General features: G+C 38.2%; 1 protein-coding gene across 6 annotated transcripts in view; it reads left to right on the plus strand.

Moving 5' to 3' along the window:
• LOC132824195 (hepatitis A virus cellular receptor 1-like) overlaps positions 1-18,006 on the plus strand; it is an 80,599-nt gene that overhangs the window by 12,957 nt on the left and 49,636 nt on the right. For 2 of the 6 annotated variants that reach the window (XM_060838486.1, XM_060838489.1), the window contains exon 1: positions 9,427-9,474. The exons of the other annotated variants lie outside the window; for them this stretch is intronic. The gene's annotated coding sequence lies outside the window, so the exon portion shown is untranslated. Of the gene's footprint in view, positions 1-9,426; positions 9,475-18,006 lie in introns of those variants that run through there. 6 annotated transcript variants of the gene reach the window in all.

An 18,006-nucleotide genomic window follows, 5' to 3' on the forward strand; every position in this document is an offset into this window, starting at 1 on the left:
ATCCTTTTGGGGAAATTAAAAATGATAATTACTGGCCTTGCCAATGATGCCCACAACCCCTGAATAACATTTTCAAAAACAAAGGCACAAGAATGTGCCCAAAAACACCTTTTATTTTGGTTGAACAGCATAACTCAACACATTTCTATTTCCCAATCATCACAAAATACACCTAATCTATTTTTACTTTGTTCATTTGACCTGTGAAAACTTAAAAGGAATATTGCTCGATAATAAGTGCAAACCTTTAAACTTTGCTGATGATTCCATGTGCAATGTTTAACTTTTATATTAGATATTTCACAATATTATATTCTTTAATCTCTCTTTAAATGACCTCTTCTTTTGAACTATCAGGTCAAAGTTCAAAGAGATAATTATTTTATGCTCAACACTTCACTGATGAGGCTGAATTAATCTAGTTTAAGGTTTAACTTTCATCATATGACCTATTGGAAGCAATTTTTTTTAAGTTAGTCCTATATCACTGTGCTAAATAATCCTGTTTTAAATAAATATCTGTAATATTTCCAAGATATTTAAGTTATTGCTTGCATCTAACAGAATTACATTCTCCTGTCAGTCTTTCTTTAACTGTTTTCATTTGATAATGCAATTGATGCCAGCCTTCTTTGTTCTTTATGTTGTCCCCACATGCTGTTGTGAGTATAATGGAATGCATCGTAAAATCTAAAACAGTCTAAAGATGAATTGATATCTCACATTTACAACTGGGACACATAATTGTGTCAAATATATTTCTGTCATTTCTTTTTCTTTGTTGTCAAACTATGTCTTAATTAATTGGAATTGTTTTTGATTCTGAAGAGGTGACGAAATCATCCAATATAAGATCAGATGTATAGCTACTTTTGTGGAGCATCATCAACTTTAATTTGTAGTTAATTTGATAATGGTCATTACAGAATGCAATCTATATAATTTTAGGAATGACTGTATGTCATCTGCAGAATTTAGAAAATTGATGTATGCTGTTGGATTCTATGTATACATCACATAGATGGAGACCATCTAGCTCAGTGTTCCTGTGCTAGCTCTGAGCACAATCTGATTATGTCCACTCTCATGCTAAAGTAGGCTATTGTACAAAATGCAGAGGAATGGGATTGTGGGAGATATAGCAGTTTTGGATCTGTAATTGGCTTGCTGAAAGAAGACAGAGGGTGGTAGTTGATGGGAAATATTCATCCTGGAGTCCATTTACTAGTGGTGTACCTCAAGGGTTGGTGTTGTGTCCACTGCTGTTCATCATTTTTATAAATGACTTGAATAAGGGCGTAGAAGGGTGGGTTAGTAAATTTGCAGACGACACTAAGGTCGGTGGAATTGTGGATAGTGATGAAGGGTGTTGTAGGTTACAGAGAGACATAGATAGGCTGCAGAGTTGGGCTGAGAGGTTGCAAATGGAGTTTAATACGGACAAGTGTGAGGTGATTCATTTTGGTTGGAGTATCTGGAATGCAAAGTACTGGGCTAATGGTAAGATTCTTGGTAGTGTAGATGAGCAGAGAGATCTCAGTGTCCATGTACACAGATCCTTGAAAGTTGCTACCCACCCAGGTTGACAGGGTTGTTAACAAGGCATATAGTACTTTAGCTTTTATTAATATAGGGATCGAGTTCCGGAACCATGTTATGCTGCATCTGTACAAAACTCTGGTGCAGCCGCACTTGGAGTATTGTGTACAGTTCTGGTCACCACATTATAAGAAGGATATGGAAGTTTTTGAAAGGGTGCAGAGGAGATTTACTAGGATGTTGCCTGGTATGGAGGGAAGGTCTTACGAGGAAAGGCTGAGGGACTTCGTTAGAGAGGAGAAGGTTGAGACGTGACTTAATAGAGACATATAAGATAATGAGAAGGTTAGATAGGGTGGACAGGGAGACCCTTTTTCCAAGAATGGTGACAGCTAGCATGAGGGGGTGTAGCTTTAAATTGAGGAATGGTAAATATAGGACAGATGTCAGAGGTAGTTTCTTTACTCAGAGAGTAGTAATGGTATGGAATGCTTTGCCTGCAATGGTAGTAGATTCGCCGACTTTAAGTCGTCATTTGTCAAGCATATGGACGTACATAGAATAGTGTAGGTTAGATGGGCTTCAGATTGGTATGACAGGTCTGCGCAACATCGAGGGCCGAAGGGCCTGTACTGTGCTGTAATGTTCTACACTTCTATGTATTCCCTCAGTTTCATGCCTACTATCCAGAACATAACCTGTTTAAAATACCCATCCCTGTCAGCCTGCTGTAGTTGCAAGGGAGTAAACCAATGAGACATTTTACACGCTGAAATGCTTTCTTACATTGCAATACATTCCATGGTGTTGCATTTGCTTTAATGTTGCTGTTTCTAAAAGCGCAGTCTCTATTGGTGTTTTTGAGAAGGAACCATTACAGTAATGCTTTAAAATAAGCATTCTGCATTTGTCATTATTGTCCATTTTTAAGGTTTGAATTATGTATTAAAAAGTTAAAAGGAATAGGATAGAAAGATACTTCACAACTTTCCTTCATCACTAAACATTCCTGCAGTAGAACTTAATGTTATCAAAATAATTTGTTAAATAAGGGATTTAATTAGAATGTCTTTCCAAATATGGGGGGCAACTTTAAGATACATTACAAAATGTAACAACTTGCTCCAGTTTATTCTTTCCAGCCTTTTCTTAATTAGAATAAAAACTGTATTTGTACCTTTTAAAATAATAATCCATCTTAAGGTAGTTCATTGGATCATTGTAGAACAGAGTATGGCTGAGAGTCACATATTCAGCCATATGATCCAAACCTTGGTCAAAGAGATAAGTAAAAGGAAGAAAATGAATAGAGTGTTTTTGGAAGAGCTTGATGCCAAGGCACCTGAGGGTGCAGGCAACAATAGTGTAGCTATTACAATAATGGATGTACAAGAGATTGGAAATAGAGAATGTAGATATCTTGGAAGATTGTGGAGCTGGAGAAGGTCACAGAGAAATGAGTGGGTGAGGACATGGAGGAATTTGGAAAAAGGGTGAGAATTTTAAAATTCTTGACTGAGATCCAGCATGGTTTAGCAAGAATTAGATAATCAGAGTCATAGAGAAGTACAGCACAGAAACAGACCCTTTGGTCCAACAATAGAAGATATTAGTTAGGTAGGATATCATTTGTTTTGATACCGTGACAAAGGTGCTGAAAGTGAAGACGAGGACAGTAGAGTTTCAGATTACTTCAATTATCCAGATTTGTGATGGTGGAATGCTGAATGAAAAATCAGAAAAAATGATGGAATAGTTGAGGTGTCACAGGCATGAACGAGGGTTTCTGCAGCAGATGAGCTGAGACACATAATGAACTCCAGAGGAGGAGGTAATAGGCAGCCTCAGTGTGTGCAGGAGATTAGATTGGAAACCCACTTCTGGATTGATTGTGACAGCCAAGGTGGAAACAGTTTGGCTTCATTTCATTGCTGTGAGAGAGGGTGATGGAATGAGTAACTAGGGAATGGAGATTGCAGTGGACCCCAAAAACAATGGCCACAGTCTTCCCAATATTTAATTGAAGAAAATTCCTGCCTATCTCGTACTGAATGTCAAATAAGAACATAATATAAACACAGCATAATAATTCAACAACACAGGAGGAGTCGAGAGAGATGGCGATGGGGTGAAAGTTAATGCTATGCCTTCAGGTTATGTACTGAGAGCTGTCATGATGCTGAGAGGTAAGATGGGGATAACAATATGGGACACTAGAGGTAGTGATGACCAATCAGGAAGAGAATCCAGGCAAGTGAGAGTGGAACCAGGATAGAGCAGTCCAACTTAGATGGACGACAGCAAAGGGGCATTGGAAGAGGGTAGTGTGGTCAAAGGTTGCAGACAGTCAAGAAAGTCAAGGAGGGAAACTTTGTCATAGTTATTTAGGATGTAGTTTGTGACTTTGAGAGCTGTTTTGATACTGTGGTAAAGGTGAAACTTGCTTTGAAGGATTCAAACATGAACTTCTGGAAAAATGGGAATAGGTTTGGGATATGTCATCAAGGACATTGAGGAAAGAAACAGCAGAAGTGCGACAGTTCTTTGTGAGGATAGAATGGTCAGGATTTGGCTTTTTGAGGAGAGGGTGATGATAGCAGAGAAAGTAGGTAAAAATCTGATTGAAGATTTGTAGCTCGGGTATCCGTTGTTGTGGTTCTGCTCGCCGAGCTGGAAGTTTTTGCTGCAAACGTTTCGTTCCCTGGCTAGGGAACATCATCAGTGCTGTTGGAGCCTCGTGTGAAGCGCTGCTTTGATGTTTCACACGAGGCTCCAACAGCACTGATGATGTTCCCTAGCCAGGGAACGAAACGTTTGCAGCAAAACCTTCCAGCTCGGCGAGCAGAACCACAACAACGGATACCTGAGCTACAGAAACATCAAAGCAGCGCTTCACACGAGGCTCCAACAGCACTGATGATGTTCCCTAGCCAGGGAACGAAACGTTTGCAGCAAAAACTTCCAGCTCGGCGAGCAGAACCACAACAAGAGAAAGTAGGGTTTTAGAAGATGCTCCGCAGTATTTACTGGATTACTCAGGAACTATATTTATGCAGTTAATATGTACATATATGTATATGATGGAATATTCTCCACCTCCTTGAATGGATGGAGCTCTGAGTTCACAAAACGTTTATACTGGCCAGGAGGAAGCAGATCCCTGGATTAAAACTCATCTATCCTTTAAACATTCACTCCATGATCAACGACTCTCATCGGTAGCAGTGTGTACCATATACAAAATGCATTGTAGGAACTCCTGAGGCTCTTTCGATAGTACCTTCCAAATCCACGCACTTTTCAAAATGGTGATTAGGACCAGAGTCCAGAAATCCCATGCCCATTTCTGATCTCACTTCACTGGTAAAGAGAAGGTGGAAGGTATGCCTTATAAATGAAGGAAACCCAAAACTCCGCGTGTCTATCACAATTCACTGCTGAGTTCAAACTGATCCCATTTTTGCAAGGAGCTTTGCCCAAGGTGGGTGAGGTGAGATGGAAAATCTTTCAGTTTAACATACCTGCATCATAAATGAAAATCCAGCTTGTTTAAGTATATAGATCACTGAATTCTGTCAAAACAGAAGTATTATGGAAGTAAACATTAAACATTTATGCATACGGCATGCTTTAAAATTAAAATCTTTGGTATTGAATTGTGCCTGCAGGAGTTTGTACTGTAAGTATGTTTCATCATCATGAAATATTTGAGATGCTTGTATCTGTAGGTGTTCAGAAGAATGATAGGTAATCTTATTGAAACATATGGGGGAGGTGGGGTGTTATAAATGTGGATCTGAGACCACCATTAGAGGGCCTGTGATCTTTTTGAACAGTGGAGCATGTTTGTGTGTACACACTTCTTCCAGAATGTAATAGTTGCGTTAATGTGGAACCCTGCACTATACAAAAATCGCGCAATACAAACAACACTTAAAGTGCTGGCAATCTAATTGCGTTATAGTCACCAAATCTTTAAACGTTTGCACTTTAGAAACAGCATTCCCTATTCATCCAATCGCATTACAGCCAATTTGTAACAAAAGTCGCATTATAGCAGAACTGCCTGTTTGTTGATTACATTGGAGGATGTAGCTATTGTATGAAATAAAGAACTGTTGATGTATCAGGTGTAGGTATGAAACAGTTTGTTGAATGATGGTACAGTGCAATTGACCAAGTAGCTTTCTAGTTGGCTTTAATGATACCAATGGAAGGTAATTAGAGTAATTTCTCTTTTGTTCATTTCTGTAGTTTACCTGTTCCATTGTTATCCATAAATGGACCTTCTGAGTATTTGCTCACAAATTAGGGACTCTCTCATGTAATTTATTAGAGTTTATGCACATTGTTACTCTGGAGTTCATTGCAACACATCACAAGATCTTATTGTTATAATATTCATATTGTACAGTCATCGAAATATTTGCTGAAACTATGAGGAAATGACATTTATTTTCAAATACTTCCTAAACATAAATGTACACATTGCATTGATAACAAGTGTATCATGCAAGTCAAAATATATTAAAAAAATTAGGTTGTCACATGTTTGATGTTGTGTCATGCTTAGACCATAAATTATTTTTCATAGATGAGACAAACATATAAAATAGGAACAGAAGTAAGCCATTGGCCCCTTAAACATGTCTGCCATTCAATAAGTTTGTAGCTGAACTAATGGTATTTTGAATGGCCCATTCCCATTTACCAAGATTGATTGCCTGGCCTAACAAAAATTGATCTATCTCTGCCTTGAAAATATTTAATGACTGCATTTCCACCATCTTCTGAGGCAGACAATTCCAGACTTGTGCAACCCTCTGAAGAAAAAGATGTTCTCTTCATCTTTGCTCTGTAAGACCAAGTCCCAATTTTAAGATAGCATCCCCTGTCTCTGAATTCCCACTCCTTTCTGTGTCCACTTTGTAAAGACCATTCAGAATCTTATACATTTCAATTAAATCACCCCTCACTCTTTTAAGCTCCAGGTGAAATAAGCCCAGTCTATCCAATCCATCCTCATAAGACAATCCATTCATTCCAGGTATTAATCTGGTAAACTGCCGTGAACCACCACCACCACCAACAACAAACTTACATCTGTTCTTAAATGAGGAGACCAGAATTGCACATCATATTCAGAATATTCTCTTTATACCTGAAGTATAGCATCCTTGCACTTGTGTTCAGTTCCTCTCACACTAAAGGATAGCCTTCTCAATTACGTTGTCCCTGCATACTAACATTTTATGATTTATGCATGAGAACTCTTAATTCCCACTGCACCTCCAAATTCCATAGTTGTTCTCATTCTTCACATTTTCCCATATTGTGCTCCATCCGCCAGATTTTTGGCCAGTTATTTAACCTTTCTATATCCATCTGCAAACTCCTTATGACTTCTTCACAATGTACTTTCCTAACTAACTTTGTGTAATTTGCAAATTTTGCTATCATACTGTTGCTTCCCTCATTTTTATCAGAGATGTAAGCTGCTGAATGTCTTGAGTTGTTGTCTGTTTGTGAATGATGCCACCAGAGCATGGCAGGAATGTTTCCAGCTTCCAAGCAGTATGATTCAATTATTCTTGTTTACAAAATCCATTGCTTTGCTGTGGATTTATAATCTGACTGGCTATGGCTTCAATAGTTTCCCTTCATAATGAAATGTGCAAGAGTTTTAATGCATTTGACTAGCAAGCGATTTTGGCATGAATAAAGTTGGTTAAAGGAGTTATGTGTTAGTATCAGAATTGCTTCACTTAGAAAATGACTACATGTATTGTTGACATTGAATAAGTGTTATTATCAATAGATGATTACCTGTACTGCTGTCTAATTTGCTATATTGCAGCTGATCTAGTACAGGATGCTCAACTTATCCAATTCCACTTGTCCTGCTGCTATGGTTCCCAAGTGGAAAACTGCATGCACAATGAACTCATTGCCCTGCTGTCTGACATTTCTCTGGAGAATTAGTGGCTGGCTGAATAAGTCAGTTAAAAGCTGCATCACTGGAAAGCATTTAATTTTTAATTAATGATACTCAGTGGCAAAGTATGTTGGTATACTAAAACCAAAGCTAGTACATAAAGAATGTAAGAACAAGAGTGGGTCATTTAGCCCTTTGAGCCTTCTCAGCCATTTAATCTGCTCATGGGTGACTTGATTGTGCCCCTAACTCTTTCTTCATTTATGTACTCACTACCACCCATTTCCCCATCCCCTACCCCCCATCACTCTCTTCTTTATAGATCAAAAATCTGTCCACTTCAGCCTTGTAGATGTTCAATGACCCAGCCTTGCAGCACTTTACTAGTCGTAGACTGGGAATTTAAAAATAGCCCCATTCATTTCCACTCTGTTTCCTCTATTCATGTTAATATACACCTCTGATTCCAAGAGCCTTTATCACATTTCTTTTGCAAATCCTGGTGTACAACACTGGCTTGTCCCTTGTTATGTGCCTTGCTTGTTAATTTTCAAACAACTTGGATAAATTCATCAGACACAATTACCTTTTCATAACAGCATATTGATTGATTGTAGAATGACTGTCTATACTCTTGCAACTATTTCCTTTGCATTAAATTCCATCAATTTCTAAATGAAAAGTATTATATTAACAGACCTATAATTTCCTGCTTTCCATCTCCCTCTCTTGAAGATAGTTTTTCAATCCACTGGGACCTTTCCAGAAAGGAGGAAACTTTGGAAAATCACAACCAATGCATCTACTCCCTTTGCAGCCACTTATTTTAGTGACTGCTTTTCTTCAACAAATTTGTTAAAGGTGCAATGTCAGTGATGAAGTTTGGAATAAACTTGCAATGGAATTCACTCCATTTTCTAAGCATCCTCATTTTATGCCCTCACATCTTGTTTAAACTCCTCTCTACAGGGCTAGTTCAATAATTCACCAGGATAATCCTACCAGCAGCATTCCCAACATGGTAGACCACAGTGGCTGGATCTTATCACTCCCACTCCCGCATCCCAGTCCTCAGCCACACAGGCTACAAGAAAATATTACTTGTTGGACAAATACAAAGACTATGCTTCTCCAGCGTTATCTTCAGGATGCCCATGCCTTCTAACTATTGGTCACACCTTCCCCATCCTTCTCACAGATCAAATCTGAAGCACTTAACCTAATCAATGTAACTGTCTTATGTGACAAGTATTAAGGAAACGTTTTCATTCCTAATGCACCAGAATGTCTAAATTTTGGGTTCTTGCTCATTAACTCTGAGCAAAAGGTTCTTAAGCTGCAAATATTACGGAAGCTGTTGCTCTGGATCATGCTGCTAGCCCATCAGTTTCTAGAATACATCACCTTCTGTAGCATCTATCTTATATAGTGTTTAATTAATTTTGATTTCAAGTTTAGAAATACCACTGTAATTATCTGTAGTTATATGGTTTCATTAGTTAAGCTGTAAGTTTAATTATAGTTCTATCTCCAGTTTTAGCTTAAACTAGTTTTGAAGAAAAAAGCCTTAAATTCAGCAACCAATCATCTATCTCCTAGCATAATTATTGCCTCTGGATTTTAACTCTCTGATCTAAATGTCTCATTCTCCCTATTCTAGCCTTCATGAAGACTAAGATTGCTTCTCTCACAGTCTATCCATTCTGTGTTCTGTAGAGCTAATCTTAGTCATTCTTGCTTTTTTTTCTTCTAATCATACGTTTGATGTCGTCTTTGCAGATCGGCCAGCATTTATTGCCCACACCCAGTTGCCCTTGTGAAGGTGGTGGTGAGTTGCCTTCTTGAACTGCAGTAGTCTACATGTTATAGGTTGACCCACAATGTGTTTAGGGAGGGCATACCAGGATTTTGACCCAACAACAGTGAAAGGATGGCAGTACATTTCCAAGTCATGATGGTGTGTGGATTGAAGAGGAACTTGCAAGTGGTGGTGTTCCCAGGTATCTGCTGCCCTTGATCTTCTAGATGATAATGGTTGTGGGTTGGAAAGGGGTTATCTTAGGACCTTTGATGGATCTCTGCACTGAATCTTGTAGGTAGTATGCACTGTTGCTACTGAGCATAAGTGGTGGATGAAGTAGATGCTTGTGGATGTGGTGCCAGACAAGTGGCTACTTTGTCCTGGATGGTGTCAAGCTTATTGAGTGTTGAAAGAACTGCACCCGTCCAAACAAGTGGGAATATTCCAACACACTGTTGACTTGTGCCTTGTCGATGGCTTTGAGGAGTCAAATGTCAAGGGCAGTGGTTAGATTGCCTCTACTCAAAAACTTTCTCTCAGACATTTGTAAATTTACTACAGCGGATTTTTTTTTATTTTCACTGGCCAAATAGTCAGATTTTATACATGTGATTCTTTGATTCTCATCAAAAAGCAATTGGGGCCATTGTTTCATTTTAACTGGAGAACTCCAGTTCCTCTCTGAACTCATAAGATTTCAGAATTTTTCCAAATTAGTTTTAGAGAGTGGGAGATATGGTAGTAGGGGGAGCAGGAGAAAGGTGTGACAGCGACATCAGGTAGTGGGTTTGATTCTGCTAGCATTCTTTGATTATTGATTACAGTGGTTAGCACTGCTGCCTCACAGCACCTGGGATCCAGGTTCAGTTCTAACCTCAGGCGACTGTGTAGAGTTTGCATGTTCTCCCCGTGCATGTGTGGGTTTCCAGCAGCAGCTCTGCTTTTCTGCCACAGTTCAGGGATGTGTAGGCTAGGTGGATTTGTTGTGGCTTTTGCCCGAGATGTCGATTTCGCTGCACTTTGGATGCTGCCTGAATTGCTGTGTTCTTCCAGCACCACTAATCCAGGATTTGTTGTGTTGATGAAGGTGGGTTGGGTGTGGGGGTATACTCTTCAGGGGGTCGGTGCAGTCTCCATAAGCCAAATAGCTTCAATCAGTACTATTGGGATTCTATAATTCTACAGTAGAAAATGGAACATTTGTTGTGTTTTACTTTGGTTCTCCATAATAAACAATTATTGTTTTCTAGCATAAGGGCTAAATTCCAGAAAGACGGTGGCAGAGCTCCCAAAATATGGAGCTTGCTTGTCATTTTTAAAATTGCAGTGTATTAAGTCTTTTCACATTCAAAGGAAGGAATCTGTGTAAAATCCAGTTATACCAGATGATCTGGTCAAAAAGAGGTTTCTCTTTGGAAACAGGTAGAGTCAGATATGGTATAATGCACGTTTCCTCAAAGCGAATTGGCTATGTGATTGAAGAATTTCAACTAGTATTTTTAGAACATGAACCTTCCTTACCTGTATTGGCTATAATGTGATTGCAGTCCCATTAGTTTAAATGGTGCAGCTATTATACAATTTTCTTATAACACAGGATCTCATGGGAATGGAACTATCGTTTTATATTGGAACTGACTATAATTGGCATTCATCATTCATTTAGTTATTGGAATTTCAAATGTCTAAACGTTTCATGTTTCATGTTTCATGTTTGCATAAGCATGTATGATTGAAATTTGGGTGTAATGTAAGGTATCTGAATCTATGTTTTAAATTAAATGCAAATTCAGTTGTTGTTAGAGTTTGATTTAGCATTTTATCAATCACTGAAGCAACAATGCTTTACAAAAAAAAACATTTTTAGCCATCAAGAAGCAAAATCCATCTGAAAAATATAAATTCATATGAAAATAAATTATTTGAATTAAGTAGAGTAGATTGCTAGGTCTCCATGTTTACGCATTGGCAGGAATTTCTTTACTCCTCTTTAGATAGTGTGCATCCTAAACAAATGGTGATTTTCTGAATGAACATTTACAGGTGCTTAACTATGTATAAAGTTAAAGAAACATTTCATAAAAGGACTTATCTTTCTAAATCTATTCTGCTGAGCTGGTTACTGTAGATTGTATTCCCATTGTGGGAAGAAAAGGACAATATGATTAAATTAAACATTCCTTTTCAGTTTTGTACTGTAAAACCGGAGTTATGCTATAAACTTTTCATAGCATAGTTGAATAGCTAAAGAATCTACACATGACAGAAAGGTGTTGAATGCACATTTTACTGCATTTACCATACACCTATTTTCCTATGGTGCAACAATGGCCAGATTTCCTGACTGGGGTCCAAAGTATTGACTCAAATATCATTAATAAAATGAGTATTGTATACATTATAGATCAAGTGGTTTGAAACTAAAGCTATTGAATGAGATTGCTTGTAAAAAGCTATTGAGAGCTATCGTTAAACATTTTATCGTCTCTGCGAATATCATTTCCAAAAAATCCCTTTTGTCAATTGCTGTGTGCAGTTCAACTGTTTAAGTGTTTAATATATTATTCAGTGGAAAATAGATTTCAAATACAACATTTTGGAAGGTAAATTAATTCAAAAATACTTAACAAGGGGCCAAATAATCTTTGAATTCGGCAACTATTTCGAAAACTATAGCCTCAAAAATGAGTATTGATGAAATTAGTGACTTACTGTCTAATATGTTCATGCATTTTCTTTATCCACTATTTTAGGAAAGGTGGTTATTTATGTTCAAAAGAAAAATTGTGGAGAAACATGTTTGTCTCCCTTTCTATTATGTCATTTTCTGTGTTACAACATAATATTTTTAAGGACTGGCATGTTAAGATTTTGGATAAAACTGACATTTTCCATTCTTCTTCTTAGTGTATACATGCTGTCAGGGAGTTTCATGTGGAGTTGTTGGAGGAACTCCTTCATAATCCTGGGGCAAATAAGACAACCTGCAGATAAGACTTAATCACTTGATTTCTTTGACAGGAAGTAAGCAAATCAATTTTAAAACTACTGACTAAAGTTCAGTGGATTAAAATTGTGTGGTCACAGTGCTTGGCCATTTTCACACATAGCAGCTGGCTAATTATAACATGCAGTCACAAGAGACCACATTTGAGTCTGATGTTACACATTGATTCTAAATAAACTGACTATGAGCAATTTAGAGAATTGCATCCTGTTGACCTCTGCAGTGCACAGAACCTGGAATAGTAATTAATTGAGCTACTTTTCTTCCAGGATGAGAATTCCCTTTAAAAGTAAAATAAAAACCCACTGATAACATGGCCTGAGATCAAAATGCAATAAGTTAGATTCCTGGTCTGTGGTGAGCTGACCTTATTGCAATTGATAGTGAAGAATTAGAATTGTACCCTAGAAGATCTCACCCATGATGTGCATATTTTCAGCAGTTGTTGTATACCTCTGTAGATATCAGCTGAAAGCAGGTTGAAACTCAGTTGTGATGTTATGGGGAAGTAACTAGAGAGCAACAAATGCCAAAGTTATATTTTTCAACAGTAATATGATCTCCAGGAGAGGAAGAAGCTGGAGGTGATGATTCTTACAACTCAAAGTTAAACAAATTTGGGAAGATTGGAAGGAGGTGAATTCGACAGTAATTCTCTTTACTTTTGTAAAAAGAAGTTCTGCTGTGTTAAGAGTTGTTGGAATGAATTATTTTAATTTAGTTAATTTGACTTAAAACAAAAGATTCATTTTTGGCAAAGGAAAGGCTTTTTGGCCCCTCAAGTGCATGTTGGCTTTCCATTCAGCAATTCAGTCAGTCCCAATCCCAGATTTTGACTGCTTCTCCTTCCATCACCTTCATGAACAGTGAGTCATAGAGATGTACAGCACAGAAACAGACCCTTTGGTCCAACCTGTCCACGCTGACCAGATATCCCTACCCAATCTAATCCCACCTGCCAGCATCCGCCTTATATCCATCCAAACCCTTTCTATTCATATACCCATGCAGATGCCTTTTAAATGTTGCAATTGTACCAGCCTCCACCATTTCCTCTGGTAGGTCATTCCATACACGCACCAGCCACTGTGTTTAAAAAGTTGCCCCTCAGGTCTCTTTTATCAGTGAGTTCCAGGAGTTGTCATTGAAATAATCCCATACTAACATGAATTTATATAGATGATAAACAATGTAGGAAGTTTGCAGTAAGTTTGTTTAAATTATTATTATGAAAATGGTATTAAAAGTTTTCCTCATCATTTAAAGTACAAATTTGTGCTCAACATCGTGCTTATACTTTGGCTTTGTGTTTGGTATTCTGAGAAACTGTTAACTAATTTTTAAAAATGTTCTCTAATTAACTATTCAGCATTTCAGACAACATTTTTTATGCAGAAAACAGGGTATCATTGCAAGATGTGATCACACCTGAATGATATAAAACTTTGAGGTTACACAATGATAATAACCACCGTCCTTTAAAGGTTTAAGATCCTTCAAAATGCCAACTTAAATGTTTTCTGAAATTTCCTTTGTCTTGTTCTCCTGAGCTGAATAGTTTGAGGATGGACATTTTTATCAGTGAGAACTGATACCAAATCTAATGTGTCCAATGTACAATTTCAGCCGCAAACTGCCAAAGTAGAAAATGTGAACTCAATCAATCAAAATGAGAAAGAAGCACAAAGATTCCAGGTCCCATTTGCTTCAATAGATTGATCTTTCACTTTTGTTTCGTTGAAACTAAATTTGTACATCTTTTAAAATAAATTTTATTTCCATGGTTATTTTTAACATGCTTTGAATCCAGAATATTTAACTCCTGTCTGAGCTCCATAAAACCTTGATTCAAATCCATTTTCAAGGCTGCATTATCTTTGGATTCAAAGTTAACATTAATAAATTGCACCTTAATCAAACTAACACAGGTAATCACAAATGTTCTGTTGCAAAACAAAAGATGATTTTACAATGATCTCTGCCCAATCCCTCACCAACTTAAATCACCAGTTTCCTCTGCTAACAACCTCAATGGTTATGCTATAACTGACAGTTATTAAGTGTGGGTTAAATTGACTGCCCACATTTCAATTATCACAGTTTTCAACCAAAATTGGCTTTTGTCATTTGGTAAATAGCTACTGCTAACCTAACTCCGGCCACTCTTTACTGTTTTTGAAAAACACATTTTCCTTGCCAGAGCAGCTACATTGGATATATGTTGCCTTACTGTCACCAATGCTGCTGGATGAACAGCATAATTACAAACATAAATAGGACTGTTTTCCTTTGCAACATCTCTATCCACCAGGACTTCCAAGTCCCTGTTTGATCATGTGCCCCTTCTCAAGCATTTTCATAAAACAACATTAACCAAGATGGGTAGCTTTGGAATATGGGTGCCCACATGGGTGTACAGTGGCCTTTTAAATAGGGCACAGGCCATTGTCTTTCAACAGATATCCCACTCAGTGACAAGTTCTGGGAACTGCATCTTGTAAGATGGGGATGGAAATTAGATGAGGGATACCATGGAGTGGTATAGGTAATTAATGAGGTTTGCTATAATATGATGAGAATAATTACTGGACTTTGTGGTGAGAATTTCTCCAAATAACTCAACAAACTCACACTTAGTGAGAAAAAAATAAGATGGCAACAATGTTAATAGGGCTGGACTATGACACATTGTTTTGGATATAATGCGTCATAAGTTCTTGAGTTTTTTTTCCAACATTCACAATCAGATTTTTGAGAAAATAATTGCTAAAGATATTCATGTCAAACATGTACTTGGACTAACATCAGGGGTTCTTTTGAAGCTTTTAGTCAATCAAATAAGTGTTAAATGACACTCCAGAGCAATGCAAAAAGTAGTTGTTTGTTCACCCACTGTTACAGTACATGCTCTTTTAATCACCAGTTCATGTGGTGCTAGGCTGTGAAAGTCTGATGAAAGCTTCATCTATTTGTCATGCTGCAATTAATCTGACTGGCACTTTCTACAATGCAGAGGCTATAATTTCATCATCTTTTAGTCTAAAACAGGGTATAGATAGGCTAATTCTTTTAACTGTGAACACAAACTGAAAGCACCCATTCTGTGCACAGTCAGGGTTATCAGAAGCTTGCGTGCCTATGACACTGTAAGCATTGTTCCACTGGGTGTGTAATTAGTGCTGTATGTTCTTGCCAACAGACAACAAAAATCAATATCTCTGGGTCCTGCTGAACCAATATCCTAAGACTGAACTGTTATGAGCAAATTCTGGCTTGTATCATGAACAAAAATATTTATCATCCTGTCATAGTGCATTGATTTATAATCCTGCACAAGGCTTTAAAAATAAAAATTCACAAACTCACAATTATATTCTTAAAGCACACACGTGTTTTACCTGTGCAGTTTATTTCAATTGCTTGTAAATGATTGTTTAATAACCTGAAGATTCACCACTGACTGGTGCAGGTGAGTACTGAAATTGCTTGTTTGGAGTTTTCATTCCCCCATGACATTTTGCAGGTTAGATTCTGCATTGGTTACTGTCAAACTGTCATTGGGGCCTTGCTTGGATGAGAGTTCTTTACAGTGGGACTCAATGATCAGTTAGAATGCTGTTTTCTTCTAGGATTAGGATTGTTGTAATTTTGTTCACCACGACAGCTCTTTGTAGTGAAATAAACGCAGCAAGTGACAGAATGGTTGGCATTTTGATGGGAGTAATGAAATCATGATATTAGGCTGGTATGCCACATGGGCAGAGGTTAGAAGGCAGAGAGCAATCTTATGGTATCATTGGGGATGATTAAATGAATGGTTTGCAGATATGACATTCAGTCACTTAAAAGATGAGGCTGGACAGAGATTCATGTCAGACAAAGCTGGCACCTTATTTTAAAGGTAGCAGCTTGGATTACTGTGGGAGTCCTGGAAATCAGAGCAATGACGTAGGACAAAGCAAGTTTGGTGCCCATTTTCACTGAAGGTGCTCCACCAAGGGAAGTCCTTTTCCCTTAGAAGAAGGGAATTGGGAGAAAACAGAGGAGTTGAGTAGTATATGGCTGTAGTGTTGAACAATGTGTTCTGCCAAGGTGGGTCAAATGCATAATACTAAGCTTGTAGCCTTAAATATCATTAAAGACAAGTGTGAAATTAGGAAACAGATGCCCAACCATTTGGCAGAAATATCTAGGCTACCCTTGGCTGCCACATGCAGCAGTGTCTTTTATCTGTAGAATACCAATCATTTTAGAGTAAGCTGAATGGCCTATGCAGGAGGGATCTCTGTGGCATCACAACAGACACTTAGAATGGCCTACATATGGATAAAGCAAGTGTCTTTTAGCTGTGTAATGATGGGTATCTCTGTACTTTCTAGAAGAGAGGGAATACAAAAGAGAGATCAAGAACTGGTGATCCCCAGCTCTGCAAGTCCATGATGGCATTGTCTGTTGAAAGTGTGCAGACCCACAAAGCGTCTGGATATCAAACCTACAGCTCAGCGAGCAAACCTACACCTTAAACCCACATAGCGTCATAGAGTCATGGTGACGTACTGCATAGACCCTTTGGTCCAACTTGTCTGTGCTGACCAGATATCCTAAATTAATCTAGTTCCACTTGCCCGCATTTGGCCCATATCCCCGTAAACCCTCCCTATTCGTATACCCATCCAGATGCGTTTTAAATATTGTAATTGTACCAGCTTTCATCATTTCCTCTGGCAGCTTACTCCATATACACATTCACGCTCTGCCTGAAAAAGTTGCCTGTTAGATCTCTTCTAAATTTTTCTTCTCTCCCCCTAAGTCTATGCCCTCTAGTTCTGGATGCCACCACCCCCCCACCCCAGGAACATACCTTGTCCATTTACTCTATCCATGCTCCTAATGATTTTATAAACCTCTATAATGTCACCCCTCAGCCTCCAACGCTCCAAGGAAACCCGCCCCAGCATGTTCAGCCTCTCCTTATAGCTCAAGAAGAGCCTGGCAGTGGATGCTGGAGATGTGCACCGACCTGTATTCATCACTTCCTCCATGAGCCCCATGAAGCATTGTCTGGGAGAGAGGGATACAAGCCACTACTTGTTACTTAATCTCCCAAAGCATGCAGGGAGGGACAAGTATGCTTATAAAGGAAAGAAGGGAAAATACCTGAAATACCTGAGGGTACGATACAGGTACTACTGGTCTGGGCAGTAGGTTCCTATATTGATGGATGGTGAAATGAGAACTTCAAAAGCCACAATTGCAAAGAAGGCTCCTGCAGTTATGCAGAAGACCAGCAATATGCCATGGTGCTCATGACCTTGGGCAACTGGAGGATGACTGCTATAATCATTATGAGCCAAAGAACAGAAAGATTAGCAGCCTGTGTTCACCCCAGCTGACAACAGAGTAGCACCATGTAGGAGCACTCACAGGCACATGGGGAAATTCCATCTGGTTGCTGTTCGGTTTCACAGGATGGTATTGTATAATTAGAAGTCAGGGCTGTTCATTTATCTTCAATTAATTCTGATGTGCTGCACCACAAAAAAAACATTTATCTGTACATAAACTTGTAGGTCTTACAGATTAATAGACATTGCCAGGTATTTAGGAGGTACCACAGCAAATGAGGTAATTTCTTTCCTTAAGTATGTTTGTCATGAGATGGCAGCTCCAAAGAAATTGTGAGGTGTTCAAGGAAAGCAATTTAGATGATTTATTTGATTTATT

The sequence above is a fragment of the Hemiscyllium ocellatum genome, chromosome 18 (genome assembly GCF_020745735.1).
Source record: "Hemiscyllium ocellatum isolate sHemOce1 chromosome 18, sHemOce1.pat.X.cur, whole genome shotgun sequence".
Classification (NCBI taxonomy): domain Eukaryota; kingdom Metazoa; phylum Chordata; class Chondrichthyes; order Orectolobiformes; family Hemiscylliidae; genus Hemiscyllium; species Hemiscyllium ocellatum.